The sequence below is a fragment of the Onychostoma macrolepis genome, chromosome 19 (assembly GCF_012432095.1).
Source record: "Onychostoma macrolepis isolate SWU-2019 chromosome 19, ASM1243209v1, whole genome shotgun sequence".
In the NCBI taxonomy this organism is placed as follows: domain Eukaryota; kingdom Metazoa; phylum Chordata; class Actinopteri; order Cypriniformes; family Cyprinidae; genus Onychostoma; species Onychostoma macrolepis.
The window spans coordinates 26,252,588-26,273,521 of NC_081173.1; the positions used below are offsets into that span (position 1 = coordinate 26,252,588).

At 38.1% G+C, this 20,934-nt stretch overlaps 1 long non-coding RNA gene across 1 annotated transcript; it reads left to right on the forward strand.

Moving 5' to 3' along the window:
• The first annotated feature begins 13,698 nt into the window (after positions 1–13,698).
• On the forward strand, positions 13,699–20,437 carry LOC131526097 (uncharacterized). Its single transcript, XR_009267377.1, has 3 exons — positions 13,699–13,772; positions 17,435–17,518; positions 19,510–20,437. It is a non-coding gene; the product is annotated as an uncharacterized LOC131526097 (long non-coding RNA).
• The last annotated feature ends 497 nt before the right edge of the window (positions 20,438–20,934 follow it).

The following is a 20,934-nucleotide window of genomic DNA, read 5'->3' on the forward strand; positions in this document are numbered from 1 at the left end:
GAATCACCGAAAATTCCGTGATGGGCTCACAGAAAAATTTCCGTGATGGGCTCACAGAAGTGATACCAATGTAAGTCAGTGACAGGCATCAGCCGTGCTCCACGCACGGAAACCCTTAGCATCAATATGCCGACGCGATACTGGGAAATTTATCGTCTTCATTATTGTTCAGAACTGGGTAGGTTTAGGGTAGGAGTGGGGTCAGGTACTCCAGTGAAAGTATAACTGCATCGGAGTCACTCTTTTTACGTGGTCCGATGCAGCGCTAGTGTTGAACCAGTGAATCCGTGCATGGACCACGGCTGATGCCTTCTGTGAGCCCATCACGGAATTTTCGGCGATTCCGTGATGCCACCACAGATTCGGGGTTAATTAAGTCCGTGAACATTACACGGAATTCTGTGAGATCAGGTTGTGCAAATACACTCACAATGGTATAGTAAAAAATAGTTATTTGTGATTGGACCAGTGTAGTGTAATGAGACTGGAGCCGCCTGGCAGAAGCCCCTCCTTGATGCGAATTCGCGTCTGTTAAATGTTTGCCATAAGTAGCCTATTCTAGTCTTAACATAGAAATAATATTTTTATGTAACAAATAGGCTATAAATTATGATTTACTATGTTGTGCACAAAGTAACACACCAAGCAAGATCCTTTTTATTCCTGTTTCCATAAAAGTACCAAGATGTATCGTACAGCTCCGGGTATCCACATACAGCGACGATGATTTTGTCCTCCATTGTTGTTTCGGATTTCTGCCTCCCTCGCTACGTCGTAATCACGACACTACTAGAGCAAGCTCCTGATTGGTTAACGTGGCGCGAATTTTCGCCAAAGTTCAGATTTTTCAACTCGCACGATTCACGCGAATCACGCAGAGCGTCAAACGCCCAAAACACTCAATTCGCGCCGCCTCATTCGCGCGAACCACGCCGCAAGATGTCTATTCGTGTCTTTGCATTGACTTTACATGTAAATCACTTGCGCTTAACGCTTCATTCGCGTCTGGTGTGAACGCACCTTTAGACTCCGCCATTGTTACCGGAAGTAACTTTACCCTGCGTTGGAGAACAGAGTAGGCGGCTGCAGTGAGGGGAGGAGTGAAATAAGCGCAGTCACGACGGACAGTTCTGCCCTCTCGAAGAAGAACAGATACCAACGAGATCAAAGGCATATATTGCGTTATTCTCACTCATATGCTGTGCTGCTGATGATATAATTTCAGTTCTGTTGCTTTTATATGAATATAAATATGTTGAACAAGACACTCAAAGTGCTTGCTATTTAATTCCATACGAAAGGCGTTTTTATCATCCATTTTTATTTTAATTCAAACATGTATTTTAGATTTTTATAGAAAATATGACAACAATCACATATCACACAGAGATCGCACTGTCATGGTGTTTGGGAATATTCGTGCACAATTTAAATACATAGCATGAAATCAGATTTTAAAAAAATATATATATATATTTTAGAAGAGAATGCAGCATCATGGTTGTCTGAACCAATGAGCATTAAAGGGATAGTTCACCCAAAAATGAAAATTAACCAAAGATTTACCCTGCTTCCCAATGTTCATACTATCCATCCTAAATAGTATGTGAGATTACAATAAGTGTGTTCCATAGCATAGTATGTTGAAAAGAGTATGCCAAAAGTCCCCGGATGGTCTACTTCAGGTCGATTTTTTAAGTGTGGATCTGTGCACACTCTAATGGCTAAAATTGCCCACAATCCATTGCGCTTTGGCAAAGGATTCGGTCCAGAACTACAAACACAAATAAAAAGCGTTAGAAAAACTACAAACGTGGTGGATGCGCGCGACCAACCTTTAGGTAGAGAGGTCTCAACATCATAATCAACATTTAAACTGGTAAAAACTTTATTTATTGTTATCCTTGTTATATTTCATCTGCAACAGCAATGTGAACTTTTATAAACATCCATTTGGTCGTTAACTTTTAAATGTATCATTATGCAGAAAATCTGAGCAGAGTTCTCCGCATGAAAGACCCGTGACTGGCAGTTCAACTAGCTACTTCTTTTTTCTCCAATATGGTAGGACGTTAAATGAAATGTGGAGGATGTTAACTGTGACAAGATGATTGACAGGACAGTTTACAGTGACAGGGTGCGTGTAACAGATGCGACAGAGTGGTCCATTAAAGACGCAGTTGTGTGACGTAATAGTATGTCCCAAAGCTTGCCTACTCTTCTACTACACACTCAAAAGTGTGTACCTTTTCTTCACCAAAAGAGTACATACTTTAAGGGCGTAGTATAAGTAGGCACATTCGGACGCAGCATCTCTCACCCTCAGGTCATCCTAGGTGTGTCTGACATTCCTCTTTCAGATGAACACATTCGGAATTATATTCAACATTGTCCTGTCTGTTCCAATCTGTATAATTGCAGTGAATGGTGCCCCTGTTTCTGAATCCGAAAAAAAAGTACCCATCCATCGCAAAACTACTCCACACGGCTCCTGGGTGTTAATAAAGGACTTCTGAAGCGAAACAATGCGTTAATTTAAGAAAAATGTAGATTCTTAACACTTTATAAACTGTTTAGTCCAGCTTCCGGTCTCTCAAGCAGGCGCGTTCCTGACAAGGCGGTTGAGCGTATGACGTAGGATGCCACAAAAAGCGCAACGTATGCTCCGGGGAGAAGCCCGTAGTCTTTATTAACACCCCGGAGCCGTGTGGAGTAGTTTTGTGATGGACGGGTACTTTTTTTTTTATTGAAAGAGGAATGACAGACACGGCTAGGATGACCTGAGGGTGAGTAAATCTTTGGCTAATTTTCATTTTTGGGTGACCTATCCCTTTAAAGCTGTGTCGTCAGTCAGTCGTTTCCCATCATGCTTTTTATCAGCGCAGTCGTGGAGTGCAACTGCGCGCGACTGCTCAATCCAACGCAGCCGCCTCGCCATCGTGAGAGTTTTTTGGCACACGTCAGCATGACATCAGAGCAAGACGGGCGTAACTTGGACACTTTTCGAACCGGCATGCATCTCACGGTGATCTCCGGTGATCGGTTCTGCGCAGATTTTGCTCATCTCAAACAACCCTATTGTTTCATTATTGTAAGGGGTAGGTTTAGGGTTGGGGTTGGGGTAGGTGTAGGCGTTAATAAAATACAATCTAATAGGTAGAAAATTAATTTAATTGTTTGTTTCCGGTCAGAGCTCCCTTCTTGCCACAACTGCTTTCCACCAACTGCACTGACTAAAAGTGTAATGGGAAATGACTGACTGGCGACACAGCTTAATGCTCATTGGTTCAGACAACCGTGATGCTGGGTTCTCTTCTAAAATGTTTTTTTATTTTTTTCTATCTGATACTGAAAGGAGTGAAATCATTTCCTTTATGAAATGAATTCCTCATGAGGCCAAAACTCAGGAACTCTCGCAGCACACATGACATGCAATAAAACAATAAATGTTCTAATCTGACAGGAAGATCTGGGAGAAAGACCATTTGCTCATCTGTCCCTTGAACCATCCTTAGGCTCCCTCCTTCCCTCCTTCCCTCCTGGGTATGACATAGAAGTGTCAAGAACTCAAGTTGCCAGACTTACAAACTGAATTTATTATATCTTAAGAATTAATTATCTTAACCCTTTCATGTGTTACGTGTTTGCCCTTCTAGTTTCCTGTTTGCCCTTATTTGGTTTTGTTCTGGTCTTTGTCATTAGTTAATCATCATTTATCATCTCCACCTGATTTGTATTTATGATCTTGTTTGCTCCTTTGTTCCTTTATATGTCCTCAGTTTTCTGTCTGTCGTTGTCTCAGCTTAATGTTGTCTAATGGAATACGTGTGTTGAAGCCTATTAAAAGATTTATGTTTCATGACGCCTTCGTCGAGCCCTTTCTATCCACAACCACAATCCGTAACATCATGTTTGGTATCATTTTAAAGGTCTCTGTGCGATTGGTAAACTGGTCTCAATTTCACAGAAGTCACAGAAGTTTCCTCATTTTTGAATTGGCTTCTTATTGTTTTATTATGTAATTGGCACGACTCGTTTACCTGACTAATAATAAATTGTTATATTTGATTTATTCTGATCTCTTCAGAAATAATTTTTTCAAGTAGATTAATGTGTAGTGGTATTTCCGCAAATCTGCGTTCAGGACAGATCACACCAAAGCACTAATGGATGAACTATGGGGAGCACCATGAAGGAGACTTTGGATTTCTGACTGTCGCTGGCTTAACACGGTATAGCTCTCGTGGTTATAGGAAAAAATACGCTTTTTGTTATGAGTATGCAAGCACAGCTCATGTACAGTGGGGCAAAAAAGTATTTAGTCAGCCACCAATTGTGCAAGTTCTCCCACTTAAAAAGATGAGAGAGGCCTGTAATTTTCATCATAGGTATACCCCAACTATGAGAGACAAAATGAGAAAAAAAAAATCCAGAAAATCACATTGTAGGATTTTTAAAGAATTAATTGGTAAATTCCTTGGTAAAATAAGTATTTGGTCACCTACAAACAAGCAAGATTTCTGGCTCTCAGAGACCTGTAACTTCTTCTTTAAGAGGCTCCTCTGTCCTCCACTCGTTACCTGTATTAATGGCATCTGTTTGAACTCGTTATCAGTATAAAAGACACCTGTCCACAACCTCAAACAGTCCAACTCCAAACTCCACAATGGCCAAGACCAAAGAGCTGTCAAAGGACACCAGAAACAAAATTGTAGACCTGCACCAGGCTGGGAAGACTGAATCTGCAATAGGTAAGCAGCTTGGTGTGAAGAAATCAACTGTGGGAGCAATTATTAGAAAACGGAAGACATACAAGACCACTGATAATCTCCCTCGATCTGGGGCTCCACGCAAGATCTCACCCCGTGGGGTCAAAATGATCACAAGAACTGTGAGCAAAAATCCCAGAACCACACGGGGGACCTAGTGAATGACCTGCAGAGAGCTGGGACCAAAGTAACAAAGGCTACCATCAGTAACACACTGCGCCGCCAGGGACTCAAATCCTGCAGTGCCAGACGTGTCCCCTGCTTAAGCCAGTACATGTCCGGCCCGTCTGAAGTTTGCTAGAGAGCATTGGGAGAATGTCATATGGTCAGATGAAACCAAAATATAACTTTTTGGTAAAAACTCAACTTGTCGCGTTTGGAGGAGAAAGAATGCTGAGTTGCATCCAAAGAACACCATACCTACTGTGAAGCATGGGGTGGAAACATCATGCTTTGGGGCTGTTTTTCTGCAAAGGGACCAGGACGACTGATCCGTAAACGAAAGAATGAATGGGGCCATGTATCGTGAGATTTTGAGTGAAAACCTCCTTCCATCAGCAAGGGCATTGAAGATGAAACGTGGCTGGGTCTTTCAGCATGACAATGAGCCCAAACACACCGCCCGGGCAATGAAGGAGTGGCTTCGTAAGAAGCATTTCAAGGTCCTGGAGTGGCCTAGCCAGTCTCCAGATCTCAACCCCATCGAAAATCTTGCAAGTCTGTGTTGCCCAGTGACAGCCCCAAAACATTACTGCTCTAGAGGAGATCTGCATGGAGGAATGGGCCAAAATACCAGCAACAGTGTGTGAAAACCTTGTGAAGACTTACAGAAAACGTTTGACCTCTGTCATTGCCAACAAAGGGTATATAACAAAGTATTGAGATGAAATTTTGTTATTGACCAAATACTTATTTTCCACCATAATTTGCAAATAAATTCTTTAAAAATTCTACAATGTGATTTTCTGGATTTTTTCCCCCTCATTTTGTCTCTCATAGTTGAGGTATACCTATGATGAAAATTACAGGCCTCTCTCATCTTTTTAAGTGGGAGAACTTGCACAATTGGTGGCTGACTAAATACTGTTTTGCCCCACTGTAAAGGTATTACAACCACTCTGCACCCTCTGAGTAAGTTTAGAACTGATGAGTTTGTGTCCGTGGATTCACTAAAAAAATCGGCCGAAGTGTAATTCCTATGCGATACCTTGTCTCTAATGAACGAATAATTGAAAGTATGGGATTTTCAGAATAATCAAATATCTAAATTTATATACAGTCAATATCTGTGATCAGTTTTTAATTAAGAATATTGCCTAAATTTAACGATCACTTGAAATTGGAGTCAGATCAAGCACGGAGCTAGACAAAAATTTTAACTAAATCCAGATCAATTCAGAGGTGCAAGTAAAAGACCAAACATGCATTAAACCTTCGACCAGGCCACTGGATTCCGTTGTTTGGACTAGTGGGTGGATCCTTACAATTTCATGCGATTATGTATTTAAATTATATTTCCAAATACTATGACAGTGCGATCTCTGTGTGAGATATGTGATTGTTGTCATATTTCTATAAAAATTTAAAATACATGCTTTTAAAGTAGAAATGGCTGATAAATACAATTTCGTATGGAATTAAATAGTAAGCACTTTGAGTGTCTTGTTCATCATATTTATATTCATAAAGCAACAGAACTGAAATTATATCATGTTTATCAGCAGCACAGCATATGAGTGAGAATAACGCGATATCTGATTTTGATCTCGTTGGTATCTGTTCCACTTCGAGAGCTCAGAACTATCCGTCTTGACGGTTATTTCACCCCTCCCCATAGGTGTAAATCCCGGGGGGGACAGGACCCCCCCATCTGAGGGTTGTCCCCCCTAAAAATATAATTACAAGCGACTCTGTGTATTAAAAATAATATAATAAATATATACTTAAAATAATTGCGTGAGTAGTAAAACAAAATAAAGGCAAAAAAACGTTTTAAGTTCAGAAATGTTTTGATTGCCCCCTCCCTTGCCTCACAGTGGTTTGGTCCACTGCCTGCTTTCCTCTTTTACCCATACACACACACACAAGTCCGGTGGGAGAGAGAGCAACCCTGCGTCCCAATGTGCATACTATCCACCCTATCTGCCCTAAATAGTATTGAAAATTACTAATGTCACATAGAATTTAGAATGGATAGTATGCACATTGGGACACAGGCCAAGTTCCTCAGTAACAGTTAGTTATGTATGTGTAATTAGGCTGTTTGAGATGCGCCTCGCCTCACCTACAGGCGAGAGTAGGCGGCTGCAGTGAGGGGAGGAGTGAAATAAGCTCAGTCAAGACGGACAGTGGAACATGTCATAAACCACGCTAGACTTGCATGCTGTTCTTCATATCCTTTACTGAACACTTCCGTATATGTACATACGCATACATAATAATAACCAATAAGAAAGCTTGTTACAAACCCAAATACGATTTATCACATCTTCCCCCTTTTTGGGAAAAGTATGACACTTTTTAACAAAGAAAATCAGATCAAAAGTTCAGTTACAGTGCTGCTAACATCACAAACATAAAACATTATGTGAAATGGATCTTTCCACGAATAAAGTCTCTGTAATGCACTAATTAGACAAGAAAAGGGAAAAAAAAATTTGAATCAGTATTATGACTGGTAGAGCAATGGCTTTCTTATCACACGCCCACTGTGTGTGGTCTTGGGTGACACATGTTGTGGAGTATGAGGCATAGCAGCCGTAGGTTCTAAGGAAGGAATGGACGTTCCCTGATTCGCCTCAGGTAATTGCTCACTTGGAACACCAGATAGGTGACTTTTCTCAACATCTGTTGTGCGGTCAGGTACATCTTGTTCATGTTGAGTAGCAGTATCCCCTGGAATGGCTTGGAGATGTTTACGATTCCTGCGAAATTCTCCGTGGTCAGTTGACACATAATATGACCTTAGCTGTTCAGCTTGATGACTTACAATCCCTTTCGCTGTCCACTCCTTTTCACCATCCAGCTTTAGGCGCATTGAGTCCCCAGGAGATAGCGGTGATAAGGATCTAGCACCATGTCGTCGATTGAAGAAGTATCTGTAAGATTCCTTGGCTTTGCGATCCTTAACTTTTACTCTCTTCAAGTCAGGCCATACAGGGACCAAGTTACTTGCCATCACTGGAACTGTAGTCCGGAGGTGCCTTCCCATGAGAAGCTGCGATGGACTACACCCTGTAGCTGCCATTGGAGTTGCCCTATATGCGAGAAGGGCCAAGAAAGGGTCATCTTGCTTTAGTATCTTCTTTGCTGTCTGAACAGCCCTCTCAGCTTTCGATTGTGAGAAGTAAGGACTGGACGTCACGTGAACAAACCCATACTGTTCTGCAGATGTCTTAAACTCGACTGATGTGAACTGCCGAGCATTGTCAGAGTACAGCCTTTCCGGGATGCCAAAATGTGCAAACATGCTCTTTAGTTTGCCAATCACTCTTCTGCTTGTCATGTCCACCAAATGGGCTATTTCAATAAATCTCAAATAATAATCCACTACAACAAGGTATTGATGGCCACTTGCTTCGCAGAGATCTACCCCAAGGTGTCTCCATGGGCCTGGGGGTAACTTTGTCACTAGCAATGGCTCCTTGCGTTGAGTGGGCTTATTAATCTGGCACAACTGGCACTGGTTCACTTTACGTTTTAGATCAGAGCTGATGCCTGGCCACCACACTGATAGGCATGCCCGCTCTCGACACTTGCTGAGTCCTTGATGGCCTTCATGAATGCAAGCAAGTACTTCATCCCTCATTTTGATTGGGATCACGATTCTTGACCCATGCAAGAGAAGCCCTGCAGACTCACTCAGAAACCCTTGCTGGCTAAAGTAGGCTCGCATATTGACAGGCACTGCTTTTATATGTTTAGGCCACCCTTGCTGGACATTTTTAAGCACGCTTTGCAACTCTTCATCTGTTTTCGTAGCATCAGCTATCTGATGTAGCTTCTGGGGTGAAGCTGGCAAGTGCTCCTCAACTCCAGCTATATAGGCCTCGACTTCCTCTTCGAGGTCTGACTGTTCTGAGTTGGCCAGGGGGTGTCTGGACAATGTGTCCGCTATAAGAAGAGACTTTCCTGGGGTATACACTGCCACTGGGTTGAAGCGCATCATCCTAATTAGGAGCCGCTGACAGCGAATGGGGACCTCGTCAAGATTTTTCTGGTTTATCAAAGGGACTAAAGGTTTATGATCTGTGAGTACTTTGAAGGACTCTAAACCGCAGAGATATCGTGACAGCTTTTCGCACGTCCAAACTGAAGCCAAACACTCTTTTTCAATTTGAGCGGAGTGCTTCTCTGCGGCTGTGAGAGTACGGGAACAGAAGGCCACTGGAAGCATCTTCCCATCATGCTCTTGAAGCAATGCCCCCCCATTCCGTAACTGCTGGCATCGGCCGTGACGACTGTTGGCTTGTTCAAGTCGTAATATGCCAGCACTGGGGCCGCAACTAACATGTCTTTCACTTTCGTGAATGCCTCCTCTTGACTCTTGTCCCACCTCCACACTACGTCAGCTCTCAGTAGCTCATTCAATGGCTGTAACACCGTAGCGCTGTGTGGCAGGTAACGGCAGAGGTAATTAATCATACCCAGCATCCATTTTAACTCAGTCAGGCACGCACCTTTTCTGGGTCGGGTCTAATGCCCTCTTGACTGAGACGATGTCCCACGAAACCCAGTTCTTTCTGACCAAAAATGCATTTTTCCTTCTTCAGCTTCAACCCTGAGGCATGGATAGCCTTCAGTACTTCGTCAAGTCTATGGTCATGTTCTTCACGAGTGCGACCATATACTAAGATGTCGTCCATGTAGCAGCATACTCCCTCAATGTTCCGAAGTAGCTCACTCGTGCATTTCTGAAATATCTCTGGAGCGCTAGTTATGCCGAATGGCAAGCGACAGAAACAGTCCCTCTTGAAAGGGGTTATAAAAGCAGTCAACCTCTTGCTGGCGTCATCTAGCGGTATCTGCCAGAAACCGCTGGCAGCATCGAGGCTAGAAAAGACTGTCGCCCCTGCCAGTTTAGAAGTGATGTCATCCAAGGTTGGCAGAACATACTTTTCACGAATGACGGCTTCGTTCAGTCATTTGAGGTCGACACATATTTTAATGTCTCCGTTCCTTTTGGTGACTGGCACCATTGGGGCACACCATGGAGTGGGCTCAGAGACCTCTTCAATCACGCCCAGCCGCTCCATTCTGTCCAGTTCTTGTTTTACCTTCGTAAGCATTGGAATTGGTACTCTACGAGCTACATGAACACTGTATGGCTCCGCTGTACTTTTAAGCATTATTCGCATGCCATCAGTCCCAAAGAGCCAAACACATTCTCTCTTATTTCGTCAATTCTTTTTATTAGCCCCATTTGAATTGCAGCACTGCGTCCTAGCAGATTTCCAACGTGGGCTCCTCTCACCACATATGCATTCCTCATGTACGTATTTTTATTTAGGCATACTTTTATTCTCATCTGGTCCACACACTCCAGCTTGCCACCAGGACTGTTTAGTATGATATTTGTTTTGGTCAATGGCATCTTATTTTTCAGGCTTTCATAACTTTTCTCAGATATTACTGTGGCATCTGCACCAGAATCAATTTTGAAATTGATTGTTTTGCCTTCCATAAGAATGTCAACTGTCCATGGTGGAATGGGTGCATCCTTACTTTGAACAGAGCCCAAGAACATTGCTGACCCTGCATCTTCACTGGATTGCAGCAGTGAAGCGAGAAGCAGAATAGCAGCTAGCAACTCCAGGATATACAACCAACATTTCCATTCAGGTAAGGAAATATTGTCGTCCCCCCCCCCCCACCCATTTGATTATTTGTATTTCTTAACGTTAACTCTTCAAGTATGATGCAGCATTGTGTTTTCGTCATTGTTTACATATGCGTGTAAACTATGAGTTCACATTAGTTGTCCAGCTATCTTGTCAGCAGATAAATGCAGTGTGTAACACATTATAGAAATTTATACTGTAAACTTGAATGTTGAATAGTGTAACAGTTAACTGCAGTAGTTTACAAAAGGTAACGGTCAAAAAAATGTCATCACTTATTAAGCTTGTCTAATGTTAATTCCAACATGTACTGATGTATTAAACAATAATAGCATTATTTTTAAAATATTGTGCATTAAATTAAATTGTTTTTCTACTTTTGTCTTTAGGACAGCCGTCATCTGTAATGTCACTGAGTGCTACAGGAAGGACAGCCAAACCACATGTGACCATATGAACACCCAGATGTGTTTGACAACTTGAGGATGAAATGCATTGTTGTACTTAAAGCTGCTCTCGGCCAGGCCAGATACTGACTGCTGCTTTTGATATTGATCACATATTAATAAATTTGGTGGAAACAGTTGAAAGTAAGAGGATGTCTTTTGTTTATATGCAGTATTGGTCAAAAGTCACAATATACATTACTATTAGTATTAGATTTATTACTATTAGACACATTACTATTTTTAATGTTTTTAAAAGACGTCTCTTATGCTCATCAAGCCTCCATTTTATTTGATCAAAAATACAGACAAAAACAGTAATATTGTGAAATATTATTACATTTTAAAATAATGGTTTTGTTTTAATATTCTTTATATTTATTTCTGTGATGCAAAGCTGAATTTTCATCAGCCTTTACTCGTCTTGTCACATGATCCTTCAGAGATCATTCTTATGTGCAGATTTGATATTTGGTTATTGTCAGTGTTGGAAAAAATTGTGCTGCTTAATATTTTTCTGGAACCTGTGATGCTTTATACAGAATTGATTGATTGAATCCTGGCAGGGATTTTCAAAATATAGAAATCTTTCCTAACAGTGTGTCCTTACTATCACTTTTTAAATCAATTTAAAATCCTTGCTGAATACATGTATTAATATTCTTTCAAAAAAGAAATAAATAAAAAATACTGACCCCAAACTTTTGAACAGTAGTAGCATGTTGTTACAAAATATTTATATTTTAAATAAATGCTGTTCTTTTATTCTTCAAAGAATCCTAAAATTATCACAGGTTATAAAAAATTTTAAGCAGCACAATTGTTTCCCACACTGATAATAAGCATATTAGAATGATTTCTGAAGGATCATGTGACACTGATAACTGGAGTAATTATGCTGTAAATTCAGATTTGATCACAGAAATAAATGATATTTTAAAGCACATTAAAATAGAAAACCATTATTTTAAATTGTAATAATATTTCAAAATATGACTCTTTTTGTCTGTATTTTTGATCAATTAAATGCAGGCTTGATGAGCATTGGAGACTTCTTTCAAAAACGACGCTACAGAGCTCTGAGCACCAGAACGACCAGCACTGGAACAGTTTCTTCCCACAGGCAATCCATCTCATGAACACCTGACAATAATTGTGGAACACACACTATTTATGCACTTACACACTTATTTATTTAACACACATACTTAATCTACATTTCAATTGCACATAATATACCTGTACATATAACTGTCTATTGTTATATACCTGTACATGCAATTGTCAATTTGTATATTGTAATTCCTTATCTACTTGTTCTATTTTTGAATTCTTCTTTTTATTATCTGTGTCTTGTCTTGTCGCTGTCGTTCTGTTGCACTGTGGAAGCTTCTGTCACGAAAACAAATTCCTCATATGTGTAAACATACCTGGAAATAAATGTTTAATAAAACATTAAAAATAGTAATAGTGCCCACACTTTTGACCAGTACTACTATATGTGTATGTGTTTACAGTTTACTTGACCAAGCACACATTATAAAACGAATAAAATCATTAATAATGGCATGTAGTGATTAGTTTATTAGCATTCATATAGCGTTGTAATATACATGCATGTTCTGTAAAGCTGCAGTGAAACTATATGTATTGTGAAAAGCGCTATACAAATAAATATGGAAAAGAATATTTGCACAGACTGACCCAGCAATGCAAGTGAAATGTCAACTAATCAGCTCCCCGGACATCTTGGCGACAAACCATGATAAGTACGTAAGTGACACTGTTTGTCTAGATTCAGTTTAACCAAACATAAGACTGATGTCATCCATTGTACGAACAAATGATCCCAGACTTTCCGCTATGGAGTTAATTGTAAGCATCCAGACTGCGATACATTTACCGTCATCTCTCGCATACACGCACAGGCAGCATCAGTCAGAGCCGCTTTGAGCTGTCCGGAAGACTACTTTTAATGCTCTTTGTAGGTTTGCGCCTCAGACATATTTAGGGTATTCCAATCACAGTTTATTTATTTATTAAATAACTTAAATATTACGTTTTCGCTAGACTTAAATAGTACGCGCTTGTTTTGACAAAATGACGCTACCGGAAATGCTTCAGGGACATGCGCAGTAGAGTTCCAACGCCTTTGTTATTGTTTACGTCCTTGAAATGGTCTATAATATGTTTTTTTTTTTTTTTTATTAATGCTTGAACAAATACAGAACAGAAGTATACACAGGGGGGAAAAAAACATTTAAACTATACACGTATGTATAAAGTAAACAAATAAATCAAAATAAAATAAAATAGTGAAAGGCCTTACTAAATCACAATAACTTAAATATACCAAATAGATACACAGTTTTAACAGCTTTTTTGTTTGTACTCTCCTTAATGGAACTTATATAGATATCTAATTCCTTACGTACCACAGAAAAAAGAGGCTTCTGATTGCTGAATTTACAACGATGAATATGAAATTTAACAAGTATAATCAAGAGATTAATTATATAAGCCTTATTTTCAAACTTCTTGTCATAGTTGGTCTATAATATGTTTATTTAAATGGTGCTTGACTGTGACGTGTTTTGAGCGCGCTCTGAGTCTCATTCAAATGCTGTAAGGAGGGAGTTACCATGGAAACGGGGTGGCAACTCTCAAACTGATAGCTGCAACACTGCCTCTCTAGCTGCTGTTTTCACCGTTTTCAGGTGAGTTTAGTCCCTAAAATCACACAAATATTACATTCAACTGTTCCTGACACTTTTCTTTCTTGTAATTGATACGCTTCTGTTGAATATTTACTTCATAAAGACGGTTTAGTGTCGAAAAAGTCCGTTAGCATCTCAACTGTTTTCAGACGATGTATGCTAACTCTACATATTGAGCTCTGATTTATCAAAGTTTTGAATTCATCACATTTATGTGTAGTTGGGAGATTTTAATAGCTTTGTAAAGGTTTTGTCAATGGGTTATTGGAATTAGACGAATTTATTTAGCCTAAAATTTATTTATTTAGCCTAAAGGGCTTATTTTGGGGAGGGGGACGACGACCGTTATTTAGAATGTGTCACTTTATGGTTTCCATGGTGACGCGTCATTGCTTGTCACGTGACACACCGCAGCAGCAACAACGCTGAATGAATGATGATCTGCTTAAACTGCTTTTATGTCATTTTTCCTTTTTTATTCAGAATATTCACAAATGTGTTAGCTATGGCATTAAATATCTGATATTCCGATTGTCAAATACATGCAAGTGAAAGTGTATTGTTGTTTAAACACCTTTAACGATCGCGTTAGTTGAGCTATATGCGCGATGGGCGCCGCCATGTTAGTTTGTGCCGCAGACGCAGTTCAGAGAATCGGATCTGTTGGATTTACAACACGTGAATTCATCCACTTCTCCTGAAATACTTAAAAGTAAGTGGCTGGTGAACTGGGAGAAGAATAGAGTAAACATTAAAGTTACTTGCACAATGTGTATCTGATATGAATAAAACGTCGAATTATAATGGAAAGGATTATTATTACCTCTTCCATAGACATCAGTGTGTATTTTACAAACTCTAAATGTATTGTTTTTTTAGTACTTATTTGAATTTATATGTCTGAAACCTAAAATAAACAGTATGTGGTTGAAAACACTGAAAAGTTGTGATATATGACAGCTCTGAGCGCGCCTGTCTCTGGCTAAATTCAACATTTGCTTAAAAACAAGAAATTTTATGACACAAAATTTTGAAATGTAGGCTTAAATCAAACACATTTTAATTCAGATTCTGTATATATATATATATATATATATAAAACGGAAAACAAAAACAACGCCCCCCCCCTGTTCCAATGTCTATGCGGTGACGTCACTTAAAGGAGGGCGATTCCACAGTTTAGGCCTAACTGCAAGGACAATAGCCTGCAAAATCAATCTTCATGGAGAAAGCCATTGTCCTCAGGTTAACATCCTGAGAAACCTGGGGTACAGCTGTGTGAAAGGCAGGATAAATCTGGCAATGGTAAACTAGTAAACTTTGATCAAAGTTGAGTTGATGTAAAATTTAACGTATGTAACATGGACGGAAAAACAGTGCAAATTCAAGCAGAAAGTGTACTTAATCTAATTCAGTTTAATAAAATTCTGGTTGAATCCCAGTTCATGTTTTGTTTTGTTCCTAATTTGGTATAGTTATGAGTCATGCGTTGTGTATGGTTCACAAAACTGGTAATAGGACTTCCATGCAGGCAGGGTGGCCATCTAATATTATCTGTTCTATAAACTTAAAGGTGCATTTTTGATTCTGGTATGTTCATAAACTGAAAGCCAGCAAAATTACTAACAAATACCACAGGTATATTTTTCAAATTTATTTGCCAAATGTAGAAGCCAAAGGAACTCCTACAAGTGTGCAAAGTTATAACGTGTGTAACGTGGACGGAAAAAATTAAACAATCCTGCAAGATTGCCTCTGTAACACAAAATAATACCATTTCATGAAAACTGGCAAAGAATAGAACAAGTTCATAACACATTAAAATAACCTGTCATCATTTACTAAATCATTTACCAAATTTAAAGATCATACATCGTGAATGAAATAACATTTGTAACGTGGACATATAAAATGAGTAATTCTGCTGAATAGAGCACCAATAACTCTATGCAAAGTAACCCTGAATATTTGTTAACTAAAGAGTTATGACTAATTATTTTTTAACCCTTTAAATTTATAATTATGTGTTTAATTATATGCTCTGAACACCACAGCAAACTTAATTTACAGAATAGCTGTTTCATTTCTTGAATACACTTCTTAAAATTAAGAATCTGAAATATGAATGATGACTGTTAGTCTCCACGTTCATGTCAATTACAAGGATATTATCTTCTCTATGATAAGCTGCAATTTATATAGCCTGATTTACAGAATATGATGCTGCATGAATGGTGGCCTACATAGTATTTGGAAAAGTTTTTTGATTTCATATTATTGCATGATAGGCTAATCGACCAAAAATCTACGTGTGTTCCTTAACATTATAGCCCAGTTCACTGTCGTTTAAAAACCTATGCGATTAACGCCGACAGTTTATTCTAATGGCATAAGTGAGATTGTGTTAACGCACTATTAACGTGTTAACTTCGTGACAGCCTAAGTTATATTCTTACGAACATTGGACAGAAAAAGAAAATCATCAAAAAAAACAAAAAAAACCCAGAAAAAAGTCAGCAAAATCATTGACGATGTTGACTTTCATGAACAGCTTATTGAGTCAAACATACTCAGAAAACAACGTTCGAAGTTGGACAGACTGAAAATTTTCGTCTAATTTACGAACAGAATCTGTCAAAATGTATACAATCACCATTCATGCATGCTCTTTCACGACGAACACGACTTTCGGTCCGAAACCACTAGCAATCATCCGACTTGCACACTCTTTTATCCTTTCTCACCATAATGATCCTATTTAATGTTTACTTAACCGAAGTTTACCACGTTCGTATCATTTTAACGTTCGTAAACTTTTGGACAGAAGCCACAAACTTACCCGCATTCGTCGAAATGCGTGAAATCTTGTTCACTCTTCCTCCCACGCAGAGCATGCGTGACCTATACAATCTTATTTCTGACGTGAGAACCGTTGAGACATAGGAGATGGAAATTCAGCGTCAGAATAAAATGTACGAGCGTTATGATTTTTGGACAGAAAATCTCTGCCCCTGTTTTATCCCGATTTATTAACAGTTTATCATGTAGCAACGCATATGAGAATTTAACCCACACAAGAAGTTTATATCGTTTTGCTACTGATAGAATTACATGGAAAAATTATATCTCTGTTTCCTTTAGAATCATAGTTTAACTTTCGTAACTGCTTGGACAGAAGGTGTAACGAACGTTAAATGTTTCCATTGCATCGTGGTGGATTAAGGGAATTATACTTTCAGTGTTAGTAGTAGTATTTTGTAGAAGACACACCAAAATAAATGTTATGCGCCAAAATTGAGGATTTTATTGAAGGAAATGAAAGAAATGACTTAGGAAAAATCCAGATGCACTGAATGTCCCACCCTGACATCCGCAATTTCTGGGGACGGAAATAAAATAAAGTCTCATTACACGATAATGCCAAGGCTTAGTGAGATAAAATTAACTTTATTATTTCTTACATCTATCTTAAACAAAATTTGTGAACTAAAAATAAAAAAATTACAGCAACTGGGTATTATTCAATCTATATTGTTCATTACACCCCTTGTGGACCGAAACTGTGGAATCGCTCATGAGCATGTATTAACTGAATCTAGTTAAAACGTGATTTGATATTTAATGGCAAACAATTATTGATAAAAATTGTTCTGTGGTTTCAGGAGTAACACTTCTACAGCAGAAGAGAAGCTCCAAGATATCAAAATTTCTGAAGGAAGCTGCTGACAGAGATGTGGGAAACATAGGTAAGCTGCATGAGAAAGCTCATTAAATCACTTCATATATGCAAATATGTAGTGAAAAAATGCATATCACCATGCATCTTTTACAATTCTTTATTAAAGTTATTTTAAGAAGGTTCTGACATCCAAACATGAGTGAGTGATGTTAAAATGTATTTTATTTCTGTGATCAAAGATGAATTTTCAGCATCATTACTCTTCAGTTTTACATGATGATGATTCAGAAATCATTCTAATATGCTGATTTGCTGCTCAGGAAATATTCCTGATTCGTATTTTGTTTTGTGTTTTGTGTGTATTATTCAGGATTCCTTAATGAACAAAGTTTAAAATGAACAGTGTTTATTTGAAACAAAAATATTTACTCTAACTTCTCATCAATTTAATACATCCTTGCTGAATAAAAATTAATTTATTAAAAAACCTCACTGACTGCAAACTTTTGAACAGTATTGTACAATACCATTTAAAGGTCTGGAGTCTATTTAACAATGAATCCTGAAAAAAAAAAAAAAAAAGTTTACACTAAAATGTTTACCTGCACATCTTTTTTAAAATATTGTTAATAATCAGAAATGTTTCTTGAGCAGCAAATCAGATTTATTTTTTAAATATCATGTGACACTGAAGACTGGAGTAATGATGTTAAATTCAGCTTTGATCACAGAGATACATTACAATTTTAACATATTCAAATAATTAAATAATTCAAATAATTAAATAAGAGACTTCTTTCAAAGATGTAAAAAGCCGCTTTAAACTGAAACTATAAACTATAGGCTACTATATCTTACGATTTTTTTTAAAGCCTTTCATATAAAGCCTGATACATGTAGAACAAATTGTATTATGCACTTTCTCCGCAGCAGTTCAGTCTGTGTCCTCCCTAGATATTTTTTTCAGATGCGCTCGTATCAAACTACTTATCGATATTAACGGTATTGCTTCATACTGTATCGCTTATAAAGATTATATCGATATATCGTACAAACTCGATATACCGCCCAGCCCTACTGTAACACCTGGTTCATTTTTTTTTTTTGTGACGTCTGCCTCATTTTAAAGATGTAATTGTGAACAGTAGTAATATTTGTAAATGTTTGTTTGCTAACATTTTGTTTAGGTTTTTCTTAGTTCATTAAAGTTTAAACTGAATTTTGCAGCTATATTACAGATATAATGTTTGTCAGCTGGAGCTTTAAAGGGATAGTTCACTCAAATGAAAATTTGCTGTTAATTCACTGACCCTTAGGCCATCCGAGATGCAGGTGACATTTTTTTCTTTAAGCCTGTATGTTTAGTCTGTATGACAAATGTTATAAATGGAGATTGTTATTAAATAATGGCTATTATGTGCTGTAAATTGTGTGGTTTTAGTGATTGATAAACATCAGTTAATCATTTTTAATAATTTTGTTAAACTATAAAAATATATGTTTTAGTTCCCCTGCAATTTCTTATGATGCCCAAATAATAAATCTTAGTTGAGGTAACAAACACATGGAGTAAATGGTTAAATTTTAAATGACATAACTTGCTGTAGTCTTCTAAATGTTTGACCAATTAAAACATTTTATTTTTTAAAACTACTTTTTAGAGTGTAGACTGTGTCTGTTCCCTGAATACTGAGGACAAATTATATGCTTACTAAGGGATATACAATAAAAGATTGCGATTTAACCAAATTATAGCAAAGTAAGCTAAATAATGTCACAAAGTACCCAGTATAGTACCCAGAATATCAAAGTCCAGTAAAGGAGGCAGAGCTTTTTCGCATTTTACTCTTAAATTCTCAAATAGCCTTCTGATAATGTTTGGGGCTCAGACACACTCTCTCTGTTTAAATCTAGATTAAAAATACATATTTTAGCCAAGCGTTCACATAACAACTCATAACCTTGTACTCTAGTAATAAATGCACGTGATCATCTTTTGCCTGAAATAATATGAACAGCATCTATGCTAATTCTTCTCCTTTTGTTTCTATCTCTCAGGTTTCCCATCCCAGTGTTACTACAGCTTGGATCCAGCCTCAATTGTGGTTACTTCAGATGAAGACCCCAGATGATGGCAACTATAGATGAACATACCAACCTGACAAATGTTATGTATTGCAATCATTGCCTTAAAGCATACGTTGAGTGATTTTCAACCCACTTTGTATTGTTACTATGATGGTAATATATGTGAACGAACAATGTTTAATCTTTCTCTGAGTTCCATGAGATATTCCCATTTATTTGTCAGCCAAATAATATTTTGCATTATCCGAATATTGTTTATTTACATATTACAGACTTTGTGGCAGTATAAAGTGGATTTAAATTCACCAAACTTACCCTTTAACGTTTGTATGTTTAACTGAACATGACTTTGAACACATAACTTGTATTATCTTAGAGTTATTGACATATAGACATTAATTTGTTGCCAGAAGATGCTCCCCATTGAGTCACAGTCACCTCAGGCTGTTGATAGGAATTTTTTTTTTTTGAAACTTTGAAATTTTCTAAAGCTGCTTTGATTGTGAAAAGCAGTGTACCCTTACAACAGTTAACCATGTTTTACTATGGTAAAACTAGTAATCATAACTGTAGTAATCAGGGTTTTTTTTTGTTTTTCTCAAACTAAGGTTTTGATATCATGTTCTACTAAAGTAATATTTTAGTAATGCTGGAGTAAAACTGTGGTAACCATAGTTTTTGAAACCATGAAGTTTGTAGTTACTATAGGTTTACTACTATGCTGTAGTAAGACCATGGTTATGGTTGTTACTGTGAATTTACTACAACAATCATAGTTAAACCATGGTTAATTTTGTGGTTGACTTTTGTACTGGTACAAATATGTGAATTGAATGCTTCTATTTGAAAGTCACATTGGATAAAACCATCTGATAAATATACTGTAAATGCATTTGTATGTTTAATCTGTTCACTGAAAATAAATTTGCTATTGTACATTGTTTTTGATCCATTATTGTGTGCTAGGATATTTTGGTTAGCGTAATGGAACTGATTATGAACCACGGACCGACCGTGGACCGCCAGTAAACAGTAATTATAAACCAGCGGCTCGTCATTGGACCGCTGTCGGAAAAGCGGCGGCTGTAGTGTTGGGTCGTTCTTGAACGATTCGTTCATTTTGAACGAATCTTTAATGTGACTCGGGAAGAACGAGTCGTCTCAGGGAGTGATTCGTTCAGTCGCGCATGCGCAACATCCTATAGGTTCTGTACTGGAATTAGTTCACCTGTTTCGAGTCTTCGGGTTTGAGTCGTTCGTTCATCACGTGACAGCCTCATACACTAACCTATGCAGTCAGAGCCGGAAAGAGAATTGATTAGTTCACCTCCCGAGTCATCGGGTTTGAGTCGTTCGTTCTTTTGTCACGTGACGTGACAGCTTTGGGCAGAGAAA